The 16602-nt window shown below is 35.4% G+C and overlaps 1 protein-coding gene and 1 non-coding gene across 5 annotated transcripts in view; one reads left to right on the forward strand and one right to left on the reverse strand.

The window, feature by feature from the left end:
- LOC144962707 (transcription factor AP-2-alpha-like) overlaps positions 1–16602 on the forward strand; it is a 180610-nt gene that overhangs the window by 26816 nt on the left and 137192 nt on the right. The window lies entirely within an intron of this gene.
- On the reverse strand, positions 9985–10105 carry Trnal-caa (transfer RNA leucine (anticodon CAA)). Its single transcript has 2 exons — positions 10068–10105; positions 9985–10030 (listed from the first exon to the last, which is right to left on the reverse strand). It is a non-coding gene; the product is annotated as a tRNA-Leu (tRNA).

A 16602-nucleotide genomic window follows, 5' to 3' on the forward strand; every position in this document is an offset into this window, starting at 1 on the left:
TTCCGGACCTCACCCCAGGTCCAACCGAAGGATGTCATCTCTCTTTCCATCGATCTTCTCCAAGTTTCCTATTACGATTACCCTGCGGTGTCCATCTGAGCGCTGTTTTCGGGATTACTCCCTCCTTCAACCGACAAACATGGCCAATCCATCTCCATCTTCTTGATCTGACTGTTTAAGAAATGTCACCTTTTTGTAGAAGATCTTTAGTTGATATGTTGTAGGGCCAAAAAGTGTGGAAGATTTTTCGTAGACATTTTTTTTTTTTAAATTTTTTTTTTTTGGAAAATATCTAATTTGCGAACAAATGGTTTTTGTTGATTTCCAAGATTTTGCTCCTTGTAAGGAACTGAGTAACACATAAGTCTTGAATATGCGCATCTTTGTCAAGACATATCACATAGCCATTGATAATATGATTAATAGTTTATTTTAAAAATATAAATGACCATTGTAAAGTCGATGTATATCGCAAAAATCTTTTTGTCTTACATCAGAACAGGGGAAAATATCAATAAACTGGATGGTTTTTATCGAGGACAGTGGTCAGGTTTCATTATCGAAGACTTACACATAGAGTAGAAATATGCACATAAATCAAGTTGAGATGTTATATAGCGCAATATCCACTAAATATGTTCAGAGCGATTTACACTGGTCCCTGTTCTAACAGCAACACGTAACATTAAGAACAGGAATGACGCCTGTTAGGCGATAATACATTTTTTTCCGACAGAGATAACGTTGTTAACGGACAGGTACTTATATTACACGGTGAGATAATGTGAGTAAAAAGTCTTAGTCCAAGGACTCAACAATGCGCTGAGCGATGCTCGAACCCAGGACCTTCCGATCCGAAAGCGAGTGTCATACCACAAGACCACATAGCCGCACATAAACACACTTAATGATTTAATGTTTTATTGATATAGATTTTAATCAACACTTCTGAGCTAAAGAGACGAGTATATATATATATATATATATATATATATATATATATATATAATATATATATATATTATATCGACAATTCGTTGTATACAGAAGGCACGAGGAGACGGCGATGACCGGGTGAAACGTTACAAGGGTAAACATGACCAAAACGGTCTAGGGTTACATGCTATCTGTCAAACCCCGTGTAAATTGACTGATTGATGGGGGAATGAGGCAGTCAGGTGAGCAGAAGGAAGGGTAAGGATAAAGAAGGGAGGGGGGGGGGGGGGGATTGAAGCCTCATTAGGGGATCTAGTTAATTTTTCGACATTTTGGAGTTACAGATCAAGAGATTTACTATTACGCACTGCTTTTATGAAATACAGTGGAATCCATATAAGGTCCACACTCTTAAAGTCATCTTCTGCTTAATGTCAACTGTTTTCTAAGTATGTTCTATTGAAAATAAAAGTAGTAGTCCTTCAGTGTCATAAGGCCCATGGAACCGGAGTTTATCCCGGTTTCTATAGCGTGAAACGGACAATAAATAGCAATTACTTGCTACCCGTTAATAAAATTAAAACATAAATAAAATCCCTTAATTCACCCCATAGGGGAAATTTGTCTCTAGGCTCTTTTCCAAGGGAAGACTGGAATGACCTAGGCATCAGCCGCAGTGCAGCGTCGCAAGATGAGCAGGGTGGGGTGACTTGCTCAAGGCCACACAACGCAGCGGCGGTGGGTGATCGAACTCGGTACCTTTCGGGTACGAAGAAAGATCGTACCGCTGAGCCACGCTGCCCCTTTGGATAGGAAGCTAGTCTATCGCAAAGTACTTTCCGCCAGATCTAATAGACCCAGCTACCCATTTACTGCTGGGTAGACAAAGGGGTCTGAATAAAATCTGAACTGCATCCGGGATCGATATTGGTCCCTGTGCGTGTGAAGCGAGTGCTCTACCAACTGTGTTTTTGCTTTTGATTTTGTTTTAGCTTTTGTTATTGTTATTGTTTTTTTTTTTTTGTTTGTTTGTTTTTTTTTCGTTTTTTTTTAATTGTGGCTGTGAACTGATATGGTTAAACCAACAATTCATAAATTTATGTGTAAGTCTCAGATGACTTTTTAAAAAAACAAAACAAAACAAAAACAAAAACAAAACAAAACAAAAAAAAAACAAAAAACAAAAAACAAAAACAAAACAAATTAAAACCCCCGAAAAATCCCGGGTCAGCCTCCTTTTCGTGTACATTTTATATTTTGTAAACATTTAGTTCTATTTTATGACTCAACACTTCATGTATCTAATACCTTAAAGTAAGGGCTTGTAATGGTCTTGTCCTTTGTTTTGTCAATGTCACGCATGGTTGGGGGGGGGGGGGGGGGGGGAAGGGATGGTGGGGAAGGGGGATATATAGGATGAGGTGGCAGTGAAAAAATATAGGGGAGGGGAGGGGGGGGGGAGGGTTGAGCTCCTCTAGCTCCTTTGATAAAGCAACCGACTAACTAATGCTTTAAACGGATCTGGTTTACCTGAGGTCCAGGCCTCTATTAAAGTAACGGTAAGGTAATTGTCAATAATATACTGTAATTATTATTAATATGCTGCTATTATGTGGTCTAGAGGAATGACACTCGCCTTTCGTCCATAGGTTCACGGTTCGAGTCCCGCTCTAAGCGGCGCATAGTTGAGTCCTTGGAAAAAAGGCTCTACTTTACTCACATTCTCTCACCGTACTCAGGTATATAATTAGTACCTGCTGTTAACAGCGTTGTCTCTGTGGGAAAAAAAAATATTTGTAAATTCGTCAAATGAGCATCCCGTCCCGTCCTGTATGTTAAGTGTTGCTGTTGGCTAAAGACCCCTTGTAAAGCGCGTTGAGCACGTTTGGTGGATATTGCTCTATATAAAAGCTGAAGTCTACGATTAAACATCTCAAACATTGGACCACATAATCAACAATCTGTGTATAGTTCTAACTACGCCGTTATTGTCCAATGATAGAAATATTGAAAAATCTACCACAAACATCACGCGTACACACACACACACACACACACACACACACACACACACACAAACAAACACACAATATAACATACAAATACACTCACAGACACATGCACGGCGTGCACAAATGCAAAGACACACTTTTTAAAAACACACACACACACATACACCACAAACACACACAAATACACAGACACACTTTTAAAAAACACACACATATACACAACAAACACACACAAACACATCATCCAGTTACGGCCCGGGGCGACTCCGGCCGTCTTTCGTAATCGGAAAGACGAAACATTAATTTGACGAAGTCTGTCCTAATCTATGGATAAATAGACCTTTATTTTTAAACCAACTCATTAGAATTTAATTGGTGTAGTAAAAACTGATTACATCTCTGGGTAATGATTAAAATTCACAAAGTACGTTTTTAATACTGATGTGTTCATCCTGACTGCCTCCCCTCCCCCCCCCCCCCCCCCCCCCCCCCCCCCCCCGCCCCCCACCCTCTTTCCAATTTCTCTGACCCCCCCCCCCCCCCCCCCCCCACCTTCCTCTCCCCTACCCCTCATATTTTCTCCCTACCATTCATTATCGTATTCACTTGGTTTATTATTCCAAGCTTCATTACTTATTGTTTCCACTTGTATATATATATATATCTATATATATCTGTCTATCTATCTATTTATATATATATATATCTCTCTCTCACACACACACACATATATATATCAGATTTCAAGTATGATTATGATCAAATTCTACATTGATAATTCGAGAATTCGATAACAAGAAAACCTCTATTAATAAAGAATTTTAGAAGCACAAAACAATCAAATGAACCACAATTAATTAATGCAATTTTCATTTCTTCTCTTCTTTCTTCTTTCTTCTTCTCTTCTTCTTCTTCTTTTTCTTCTTTTCTTCTTCTTCTTCTTCTCTTCTTCTTCTTCTTCTCTTCTTCTTTCTTCTTTCTCTTCTTCTTCTTCTTCTCTTCTTCTTCTCTTCTTCTTCTTTTCTCTTCTTTTCTTCTTCTCTTCTTTCTCTTCTTCTCTTCTCTTCTTTTCTTCTTCTTCTTCTTCTTCCTTCTTTCTTCTTTCTTTTCTTTCTTTTCTCTTCTTCTTCTTCTTCTTCTTCTCTTCTCTTCTTTTCTTCTTTCTTCTTTTTCTTTCTTCTTTCTTTTTCTTTCTTCTTCTTCTTTCTTCCTTCTCTTTCTTCTTCTTCTTCTTCTTCTTTCTCTTCTTTCTCTTCTTCTCTCTTCTTTCTTTCCTCTTCTTTCTTTTCTCTTCTTCTTTCTTCTTTCTTCTTCTTCTTCTTCTTCTTCTCTTCTCTTCTTTCTCTTCTTCTTCTCTTTCTTCTTCTTCTTTCTTCTTTTCTTCTTCTTCTTTTCTTCTTCTTCTTTCTTCTTCTTCTTCTTCTTTCTCTTTCTTCTTCTCTCTTTCTTCTTCTTCTTCTTCTTTCTCTTCTTTCTCTTCTTTCTTTCTTCTTCTTCTTTTCTTTCTTCTTCTTTCTTCTCTCTTCTGTCTTCTTCTTCTTCTTCTTTCTTCTTTCTTCTTCTTCTTCTTCTTCTTTCTTCTCTTTTCTTTCTTCCTTTTCTTTCTTTTTTCTCCTTCTTCTTTTCTTTTTCTTCTTTTTCTTTTCTTCTTCTCTTTTTCCTTCTTCTTTCCTTCTTTCTCCTTCTTTTCTTCTTTCTTCTTCTTTCTTTCTCTTCTTCTTTTTTCTTTCTCTTCTTTTCTTTTCTTCTTTTCTTTCTTTTCTTTCTCTTCTTCTTTTTCTTCTTCTTTTTTCTTTTCTTCTTTTTCTTTTCTTTTCTTCTTTCCTCTTTTTCTTTCTTTCTTCTTTTTTCCTTCTTTTCTTCTTCTTTTCTTCTTCTCTCTCCTTCTTCTTCTTTCTTTTCTTTTCTTTCTTCTTCTTTCTTCTTTCTTTCTTCTTCTTCTTCTTCTTCTTTCTTCTTTCTTCTTTCTTCTTCTTTCTTCTTTTCCTTCTCTTCTTCTTCTTCTTCTTTTTTCTTCTTTTCTTCTTTCTTTCTTTCTTTCTTTCTTTTTTCTTCTTCTTTCTTCTTTCTCTTTTCTTTCTTCTTCTTCTCTTTCTTTTCTCTTTCTTCTTTTCTTTCTTCTTCTTTCTTTTTCTTCTTTCTTTCTTCTTTTCTTTTTTTCTTTTCTCTTCTTTTACTTTTCTTCTTTCTCTTCTTTTCTTCTTTTCTATCTTTTCTTCTCTTCTTCTTTTTTTTTCTTCTTCTTTTTCTTCTCTTCTTCTTCTTCTTTTTTCTTCTTTTCTTTCTTCTTTTCTTCTTTCTCTTCTTCTTTCTCTTCTTTCTTTTCTTTTTCTTCTTCTCTTTTCTCTTCTTTCTTTCTTCTTCTTTCTTTCTTCTTTCTTTCCTTCTTTTCTTCTTCTTCTTCTTCTCTTCTTCTTCTTTCTTTCTTCTCTCTTCTTTTCTCTTTTTCCTTCTTTCTTCTTTCTTCTTTCTTCTTTCTTCTTTCTCTCTCTTCTTCTTCTTTCTTCTTCTTTCTTCTTCTTCTTCTTCTTTTCTTTCTTCTTCTTCTTTCTTTCTTTTTCTCTTTCTTTTTTTCTTTTCTTCTTCTCTTCTTTCTCTCTCCTTCTTTTTCTTTTTTTCTTCTTCTTTCTTCTTTTTTCTTCTCTCTTCTTTCTCTCTTCTTTCTTTTTCTCTTTCTTCTTTCTTTCTTCTTCTTCTTTCTTTCTTTCTTTCTTTTCTTCTTTTCTTCTTTTCTTTCTTTTCTCTTCTTTCTTCTCTCTTCTTCTTTTTTCTTCTTTCTTTTCTCTTTCTTTCTTTTTTTCTCTTCTTTTCTTCTTTTCTCTTTTCTTTCTTTTTTCCTTTCTTTCTTTCTTCTTCCTCTTCTCTTTCTTTCTTTTTCTTTCTTCTTCTCTTTCTTTCTTCTTTTTCTTTCTTCTTTTCTTTCTTCTTTTTTCTTCTTCTTCTTTCTTCTTCTTCTTACTTCTTTTCTTCCCTTCTTTTCTTCTTCTTTCTTTTTTTCTCTCTTTTCTTCTTTTTCTTTCTTTTCTTTCTTTTTCTTTTCTTCTTCTCTCTTCTTCTTCTTCTTTCTTTCTTCTTCTTTCTTCTTCTTTCTTCTCTTCTCTTCTCTTCTTCTTCTTCTTCTTTCTTTCTTTCTTCTTCCTTTTCCTTTCTTCTCTTTCTTTCTTCTTCTCTTTCTTTCTTTCTCTTCTTCTTTCTTTCTTTTTCTTCTTCTTCTTCTTCTTTTCTTCTTCTTCTTCTTTCTTCTTTCTTCTTCTTCTTCTCTCTCTTCTTCTTCTTCTTTTTCTTCTTTTTCTTCTTTCTTCTTTTCTTCTTCTTCTTCTTCTTCTTTCTTCTTCTTTCTTCTTCTTCTTCTTCTCTTCTTCTTCTTCTTCTCTTCTTCTTCTTCTTCTTCTTCTTCTTCTTCTCTTCTTCTTCTTTCTTCTTCTTCTCTCTTCTTCTTCTTCTTCTTCTTCTTCTTCTTCTTCTTCTTCTTCTTCTTCTTCTTCTTCTTCTCTTCTTTCTTTTTCTTCTTCTCTTCTTCTTCTTCTTCTTTCCTTCTCTTCTTCTTCTTTTCTTCTTCTTCTTCTTCTTCTTCTTCTTCTTCTTTTTCTTCTTCTTCTTCTTTCTTCTTCTTCTTCTTCTTTTCTTCTTCTTCTTCTTCTTCTTCTTCTTCTTCTTCTTCTTCTTCTTCTTCTTCTTCTCTTCTTCTTCTTCTTTTCTTCTTCTTCTTCTTCTTCTTCTTCTTCTTCTTCTTCTTCTTCTTCTTCTTTCTTCTTCTTCTCTTCTTCTTTTCTTCTTCTTCTTCTTCTTCTTCTTCTTCTTCTTCTTCTTTTCTTCTTCTCTCTTCTTCTTCTTCTTCTTCTTCTTCTTCTTCTTCTTCTTCTTATCTTCTTCTTCTTCTTTCTTCTTTCTTCTTCTTTCTTCTTCTTTCTTCTTCTTCTTCTTCTTCTTCTTCTCTTCTTCTTCTTCTTCTTCTTCTTCTTCTTCTTCTTCTTCTTCTTCTTCTTCTTCTTCTTCTTCTTCTTCTTCTTCTTCTTCTTTTTCTTCTTCTTCTTCACAAACGCGGATGGCAAAAACAATAACAAAGGCCTGAGTGACGTCATCTGCATACTATCTATTTACGATCAAAGGTCAAATAGTATTATCATTTTCAAGTCTGATAAGGTAGAACAAAGTTGACGTCACTCAGGTCTCTGTTATTGTTTTGTTTTTGTTTTTCTCACTAAACTGTATTATCTAGACTATAATATAAATGTTCCAGGTTACACATAGTTTTGTGTGTGTTTGTCCGTTATACTTCCGGATAAAAGGTTGTGAGTTTCTTAGCCTAGCGCATTCTATCTATAGATACAACGAAGATGACGTCACTCTGGTCTTTGTTTTTGCTTTTGCCATCCGCGTTTATGAGTAATTCTCACTAAACTGTATGAAACAGATTATAAAAGTTCAAGGTTACACATAGTTTTGTGTGTGTTGGTCCGTTATACTTCCGGATGACAATGTTGTGAATTTCTTAGCCAAGCGCATTCTATCTATAGATAGTATGCGCTTGGCTAAGAAGCTCATAACATTGCCATCCGGGAGTATAACAGACCAACACACAAAAAGGTGTGTATCCATGAACGTTTATAGTCGGGTTAATACAGTTCAGTGAGCATTACTCATAAACGCGGATGGCAAAAAACAATAACAAAGACGTGAGTGACGTCATCTTCGAACTATCTATACTGTAGATCGATCGCCTGCCTGTCCCATGTGAACTTGAATTACACATGAATTGACCTTTTCAATTATCTTTATATCTTTATTATTATTATTTTTTTTTTTTTTTTTTTTTTCTTTCTAGTTTTTTTCTAATTCCATTCCATTCCGTCTAATTAACGTGATCGGCAGAAGGGTGTCGTGGTGCACAACATCAAAGTAAGAGTGCATCGTTTTCACACACACAAACACACACACACACACTCAGACACACACACACACATACACACACACACACACACACACACACACACACACACACACTGACTTTGCCCTCAAACCATTTTCATAACGTGCACGACATAAACCTCATCATATTTCAGAAGACTAGAGAAAATAATACTTCATTCTATGTTATGGCGGTCTGTTTTGTAACTATTTGTTTGTGTGCGTTTCAATAATAATAATAATAATGATGATAATAATAATAATAATAATAATAATAATAATAATAATAATAATAATAATAATAATAATAATAATAATATAAACTCTGATCGATGTGTATGTTATAGATAGAACGAAGATGACGGCACTACTGTCTTTGTTATTGTTTTTTGCGATACACGTTTATGAGTAATTCTCACTAAACTGTATTAACCAGACTATAAAAGTTCAGGTGACACATAGTTTTGTGTGTTGGTCAGTTATACTTCCAGATGGCAATGTTGTGAGCTTCTTAGCCAAGCGCATACTATCTATACGCAGGTCTGATAACCCAAATTGTTATGGGCTCATTGTTGTAATGGAAATACTCTCAAACCACAAAAGACACTCGAGCACGTAGAAATCCACCATACGCCACACATGAATTGTGCGACTATGTGGTCTAGTGGTTTGACACTCGCTTTCGGATCGGAAGGTCCTGGGTTCGAGCCTCGCTCGCCGCATAGTTGAATCCATGGAGAAGGCTCTTTACTCACATTCTCTCACCGTACTCAGGTGTAAAATGAGTATCTGGCTGTTAACAGCGTTGTCCCTGTCCGAAAAAAATTGTAATATGTCGCCTAACAGGCATCATGTCCCGTCCTACATGTTAAATGTTGCTGTTGGCCAGGGGCCCCCTTGTAAAGCGCTTTGAGCACGCTTAGTGGATATTGCGCTATATAAAAGCTCAATGAATTAATTGCGTTTCTCAAGCTACTTTTTACAAAGCTGTCTACTTGAAAATTTTTTTAAAATCGTAGTTTCCAAGGGGAAAAAAAAGAAGATAAAGTCACTTTAAATAGTTTTAGAAATAAATAATTTGCCTTCAAGTAAGGTCCAAAAATGCTACAAAGTCCTAAATATAGTTTCTAAGACTCAAACTTTCCTTTTCAACAAGATTTATTGAGTCAAAAAGGCGAATGCAGTTAGTTCTACGAATTTTTCGAATTACTAGGCAGGTCTGTTTTTATAACCACCGATATTTTAATTATCCCATTCTTTTTCTTCCCCCTAAATTTTTGTTGTTGTTTTTTTTTAAATATAGATAGTATGCGCTTGGCGAAGGAGCTCATAACATTGCCATCCGGAAGTATAACGGACCAACACACAAAACTGTGTGTATCCATGAACGTTTATAGTCAGGTTAATACAGTTCAGTGAGCATTACTCATAAAACGCGGATGGCAAAAACAATAACAAAGACCTGAGTGACGTCATCGTCGAACTATCTATAGAACAAAGTACTTCGTTTGTATAGATAGTATGCGCTTGGCCAAGGAGTTCACAACATTGCTATCCGGAAGTATAACGGACCCACACACAAACTCTGTGTAACCATGAACTTTTATAGTCTGGTTAATACAGTTTAGTGAGAACAACTCACAAACGCGGATGGCAAAAACAATAACAAAGGCCTGAATGACGTCATCTGCATACTATCTATAAATTATAATTTTTGGAAAATTAAAAGTAAAAAATAAATCAACTGCCTTGATGTGATGACCATGCGTTGTGTCATACTCTGATAAAAACAAAAAACAAAAAACAAAACAAAAAACAAAAACAAAAAAAAACAACAAAAAACACCAAAAACAAAACAAAACAACAAAACAAAACAAAACACAACAGAACACATTCAAAAAAAAAATTGAACAAAAAACTCTTCCTTCAAAGGATATCGATCAATTACAATGACCCTGGCCTTGTCAAAATTCTCAACCCCTGACACGTCAACTTTACAACGAAAAAAAAAAACAAACAAACAAAAAAAAAATAAATAAAAAAATAAAAAACGTCCAAAGCTTTGGATGAGCCAAAGCACGAAGAGAAATTGAATGTAAAAATAAAGATTTAAAAAAAAAAAAAAAATTGTCAGAAGTGGGATTCGAACCCACGCCCACATTCGTGGACCAGAAAACTCGACCCCCATCGCTGACGGGAAGGTGTAACAACCTTGAGTCTGGCGCCTTAGACCGCTCGGCCATCCTGACAGATGAGACCTGGCGAAGGTTAACCTACATATTGCGACATCAGCCATCACTTTTCAATAACTTTAGATGGTCCATTTTCAGCGTTTCGCTCGCCCCACGGCCATTGGTCAGTCGTCGCGTGTTTTTGGGGGTTTTTGTTGTTGTTTTGTTTGTTTTTTGGGGGTTCATTTTTTGCTGTAGAGTGGGCGATATTGACGTCACTCGGTTCTTTGTTATTGTTTTTCGCCATCCATTTTATGAGTAGTTCACGCTAAATTACTCAGACTACAGATAATATTATAATGAAGTTGACGTCACTCAGGTCTTTGTTATTGCTTTTGCCATTCGCGCTTGTGAGTAATTCTCACTAAACTGTATTAACCAGACTATAAACGTTCAAGATTACACATATCTTTGTGTGTTGGTCCGTTATACTTCCGGATGGCAATGTTGTGAATTTCTTAGCCAAGCGCATACTATAGATAGTATGCAGATGACGTCACTCAGGCCTTTGTTATTGTTTTTGCCATCCGCGTTTGTGAGTTGTTCTCACTAAACTGTATTAACCAGACTATAAAAGTTCATGGTTACACAAAGTTTGTGTGTTTGTCCGTTATACTTCCGGATGGCAATGTTGTGAACTCCTTGGCCAAGCGCATTCTATCTATATAATATATATATATATATATATTATATATATATATATATATATATATATAACGAAGATGACGTCACTCAGGTCTTTGTTATTATTTTTGCCATTCATTTTTATGAGTAATTTTCACTATACCGTATTAACCAGACTTATAAACGTTCAAGCTTACGCAAGTTTTGTCTGTTGGTCCGTTATACTTCCGGATGGCAATGTTATGAGCTTCTTAGACAAGCGCATACTATCTATATTTTGGCCCTGAAAACTGCCGCTGATTGTGAACCGTAGATCCAAAGCCATATAAAGTAATTGCCTGTCACCCGGAGTAAACAGGACACAGATCCTGGGCATCATTCACAATACTCTTCAACAGTCGTAACGTCACTTCCTTTCTAATGACGCATGGTAACTTAGTAACACTAAACTATCGAACAATGGCGGACGCCGTATGAAATATTTCCCCGGTGAGCATAAAAGCGTATCCAGAGGAGAAAAAAAAACATTATAAATATGATCATGTTTTGACTTTTACACATTCTGATCACAAGGCATTTGAAAAGTTCTAGCCAGCATGAAGAATAAAAAGTAATGATTTTCTTTGTTTAGAACCAAGATGGCCGCCGTTGCCAGGCGGCGTGACATCAGACTACTGAATCCTATTCTAACACAGATGATTGAAAAAAAAAATGCATCGTGTCGTCAGGTTTTGCGATTCAATACCTTTATCAGTGTGTTAAAATATTTTGAGAAATACCATGGCCTTCGTTAAGTTATGGCCTGACCCTGACCAAAAAATGACGTCAAAATGCCAGTCTTTTGCCACAAAAGAAAACAAATCGTGAGTTGTATTCAATAGTTCAACCAATGAAATAACTTGTTTCCATGAGCTCTACTAACGATAACTCACTAGGCGATGCAAAAACAAATAATGACGTCAAACTGCCAGTCCTTTTGGATTTCAGTGTCAGGCTGTAACATAACGATGGCTACGGAAATACTCACTAACTGGGCTTGACCTATTTATGTATTTGACATGGCTGCCTCTATTCTCATCCCCCCCCCCCCCCCACCCCCGGCCGATTGGATTACCGAAAAAAACGTCGCCGGCTTTTTGCGATTTGGATTTGATTGATTTTTTTTTTTTTAATTGTGCAACTTGTGACAAGAAACTTAACAAATTACTGCATTACAACCTTTGGATTAAACATACAACAATTGTGGACTACTTTTTATACTATTATGAAGACTAGCATCCGGGGGTGAGAATAGTCACTTCGATTTGACATACAGGCCTTTTCATACAGGAAAAAAATAGTCCAGGGGACGAAACGGGGTAATTGGCAGGAACTATTCTGATTGGTTAATGCTTAGTAACGGGCGAACCCATTATTCATCCATGTCATAATTTTCTTACAATAGTTAAGTGTCCTAATAAAAGACGTTGCACTTGTCTAGAGACCTCCCTTCTCGTTTTAATTTCCAATCTTCACACAAATTTCAACGTCCATTAATTTATGGAGTAGTACGTTCTAGCCTCGTTTTGAATTCATCATGCCCTACTCTATCTTCCGGTGTCTAAACAATAACAATAACAATGGCGGCCATCTATTTTCACGGCCATTCAATTTCTATCGGGGGCTTTTTATTGACACTCTCTCCATTTCAAAGAGTTTCAAATAACTTCTTTATATCAGTTTTTAAAAGAAAACACCGCAGGCAATTTTATTCTCAGCAGTTATACCTTTATTTCAAATTATTCTTTTTTAATATGAGAAGACAAATAAAAAAATGATGACGATAAAAACGAAGCCATTCCATATTTATAGATAGTATGCAGATGACGTCACTCAGGTCTTTGTTATTGTTTTTGCCATCCGCGTTTGTGAGTTGTTCTCACTAAACTGTATTAACCAGACTATAAAAGTTCATGATTACACAGAGTTTGTGTGTTGGTCCGTTATACTTCCGGATGGCAATGTTGTGAACTCCTCGACCAAGCGCATTCTATCTATTGAGAACTACAATGCAAGTTGAAAACAGCAGACTTGGAATCTTTGTTTTGATTTTAAACCAGTTTTCTGCAGTAAACTGGAAACACACGTATATAAAAAAAATTAGCCAGAAAACTTGTCCTTCAAATATCGATTGATTTAAATGGCACTCGTCTTGGCAAATTCTCTTAAACCTGGGGACTTTGCGAATGTCCAGGTTTGAGTGATTTTGCCATGATGAGTGTCATTTAAATCGATTGATATATATATATATATATATATATATATATATATATTATTATTATTATTATTATATTATATTAATATTATATTATATATTATATATTATATATTATATTAGTGGATATTACGCTATATAAATGATCAAGTATATTTTGATATCAAGCCCAATAATCAGTGCGAAACCAAAACAAACTTCTTGGATACTGAATTGTGGTTCTTGAAAAATCATAGATAACTCAAAGTGAAAATTGATTTCATTGACAAGTCTTGTTGGCAAGTTGTGAAGAGGGAGGAGAGAGAGAGAGAGAGAGAGAGAGAGAGAGAGAGAGAGAGAGAGAGAGAGAGAGAGAAATGGAGAGAGAGGAGATATATAAAATATATAAAATAGATAGACAGATACATATATATATATTATATATATATATATATATATATATATAATATGATAGATAGATAGATAGAGATAGAGAGAAAGAGATTGATGGATAGATAGATAGATAGATAGATAGATAGATAGATAGATAGATAGATAGATAGATAGATAGATAGATAGATAGATAGATAGATAGATAGATAGATAGATAGATAGATAGATAGATGTAGATAGATAGATGATAGATGGATAGATAGATTAGATAGATAGATAGATAGATAGATAGTTGATAGATAGATAGATAGATAGATAGATAGATAGATAGATAGATAGATAGATAGATAGATAGATAAAGAAGAGAAATAGAAAGAGATAGAGAGAGAGAGAGAGAGAGAGAGAGAGAGAGAGAGAGAGAGAGAAAGATATAAAGATAAGAGAGAGAGAAAAGATAATTCCTATTAGTCGACAATAAATAATTATGATTTTCCGGCACCCTCACCGTGTCCGCTCCCGACTCCGTGTCAAATATCTTTCACCTCATTGGAAACATTATCAGTTTTATTATTCTTATCAAAATCGCCGAGGTAAACCACAGCAGCAGGAACATTTTCACAACGCCGGTTTACACATCATAAACGTCGGGATGTCTACCCAGCCGTGAAATGTCTTTCGAAGCTGCCACAGCGCCGGTATTCAAGTCGTCAGCGCTCTATTAGTCGGCGCTCAATGTCCTATCACACCTAAGCAAAATGTGTGGAACAGCGCGAGTGTCAAAGACAAATATAATCATAATTTATGAACGAGAGCGGCAGAACGCCCGGCTGGGCTGACTGGAATAAAATGGAGAGAATTCGTTGTTATTCTTTTATTTCATTTGAATAAACCCCCCTTATAGCATTGACACGGGAAACAAGACGACGGAACGCCGTGTTAATTTAACTACTGGAAAGAAACGAGAAATGGCTATTCTGAAATATTCTGAGAAAAAAAAAAAAAAAAAAAAAAAGATATATATATAATATATATATATATATATATATATATATATATATATATATATATATTAATATATATATATAAACCCGAATTTAAAATTTGGTCAGAAAACTCGTCCTTCAAATTATATCAATCGATTTAAAATGACACTCCACTTATTGACAAAATTCTCTCAAACCTGGGACTTTGGGAAATTCTATGTTTGTGGGTTTTTGTAAAGATGAGGACCATTTTAATCAATGGATATTTGAAGGACGAGTTTTCTGGCCAAAATTTTAAATACGTGTTTTGTTTTTTTCTTCAGAAAACGGCAGAAGTGTCTATTTTATTAAAAACATTGATGACTATATTATAATACAATATACATAGAGTGACATATATACAATGGATTTGTGTACTTAATATAAATATATAGAAATGATATCAAAACTATACATTTATTTTTTGTTCAGCTTAACATTCCTTTCAATTCGTACATATATAAATGGTATGCGTTTAAGTTAAAAACTCACTATTTCTGCCCTCCAGATCAAATGTTACCAACTCACAATGTTACATAATTTGAGATTTTACAAGCTGGAAAGTAATAAATAATAATGTGAAATCGAATGTAAGCTTCAATAGTTTAATATACGAAAACAGATAGAATGGACGTTTCGGGTTTCCCCTTTATCAACAAACGCCGCTACCACATCATCTCATTCATCTGTAGTGTTTCATTCATCCTGTTTGCTGATAAAGGGGAAATCCGAAACATACAGTCTATCTGTTTTCGTAATTAAATTGAAGCTTATATTCAATTTCACATTGTTATTTACTTATACAAGTGGAAGCGTGAGAGTGAAAATTGCAAAACACTGTCTGTCTTCAGCATTACAGATTGGATGAATTAATCTCTCACCAGACTGTTTACTTGTAAATTTAGAATATTTAATTCTCTTCGACTCCTGTAATTATTGATTTCTATAATGTTTTAATATTTTCTAAAAACTTGCGCATTTATATAGTTCAATATCAACTGAACGTCCTCGAAGAAGCAATTTTACAAGAGATCCCTGGTCAAAGGCAACACTTAACATATAGGATGAGGCATGACATGACGTCTGTTAGGCGATAATATTATATTACAATATTAGTGGACAGAGACATAGTTGTTAACGGCCATGTGTGCTCATTGTACACCTGAGTACAGAAAGGGTCTTTTCCAAGAACTCAACAATACGCCGCTCAGAGCAGCAGGTCTCGAATCCAGGACCTTCTGATCCGAAAGTGAGAGTCAAACGTCTAGACCACAACATAGCGTTTTCTTCCCATTCTTGCTTTATTGGAATTCCGGACGCGTTTCGATTTGCTGCCCGAGTTTGTCACCTGGAACAACTACAAAAGACGTCTAACTTCTACGTCATGGCGCAAGACCGAAGGGCTAGAGCTCTGGTGGTCGCTGGTTCGGATAAGTAAGCTGCCCGAGTTTACTTGAGATGCAAAGTTTAGTAATTCGAGAAGGCTATTTGGTCACATAAAATCTCACTGAACTCGTGTGTAGAAAGAGAACGTGACGTGATAACAGAATTGTCTAAATTGAAAAATAAATATTAACACAACCTTACAATTGTGTCAGGTACGGCTTGTTAAGTTGGGTTTTTTTTTTTTTGTTTTTTTTTTTTTTTTGGGGGGGGGGGGGGGGGGGGGGGGTTTGTTTGTTTTTTTTTGGCTTAGGACTACTTGTGTAAGATAAAAAAACTGAACAAGTGTGTATGAAATGTGCCCGACAAAGCAAGAAAAGAAAAATATAAGAAAAATAAAAACCAAACCCCAAAAAAATCAGTTGATCTCGACTGAGGATCGAACATCAGACCTTCTGATTACCACTTATGAAGCGCTTTTAAGCACATTTTAGTGGACATTGATCTACATAAACGCTTAATATTTTTTTTTCTGTCGGAGTAGGGTCCTCTGGTCTTCTTTATGTGTGTGGAAGCCTACTTTTGATGTGATTTTCTCTCTCCCTTATCTCATATGCGTAACATCTGGTACTTTCCATAGGAATGTATCGTCTGAAGTGGAGCAATTGGTTTTTACCAGGCAGATGGTATGTCTTATTATACCGACGAAACAAAAAATGAAATGAGAATATTCGATACTCAATACAGAAGTAATCATCTCCTATTGCTTTGCACCCAACGATACAATGCACAACTCTCTCTCTCTCTCTCTCTCTCTCTCTCTCTCTCTCTCTCTCTCTCTCTCTCTCTTTCTTTCTTCT

Source organism: Berghia stephanieae, chromosome 1 (assembly GCF_034508935.2).
Source record: "Berghia stephanieae isolate SIO BIC M18660-M18661 chromosome 1, UCSD_Bste_1.3, whole genome shotgun sequence".
Taxonomy (NCBI): domain Eukaryota; kingdom Metazoa; phylum Mollusca; class Gastropoda; order Nudibranchia; family Aeolidiidae; genus Berghia; species Berghia stephanieae.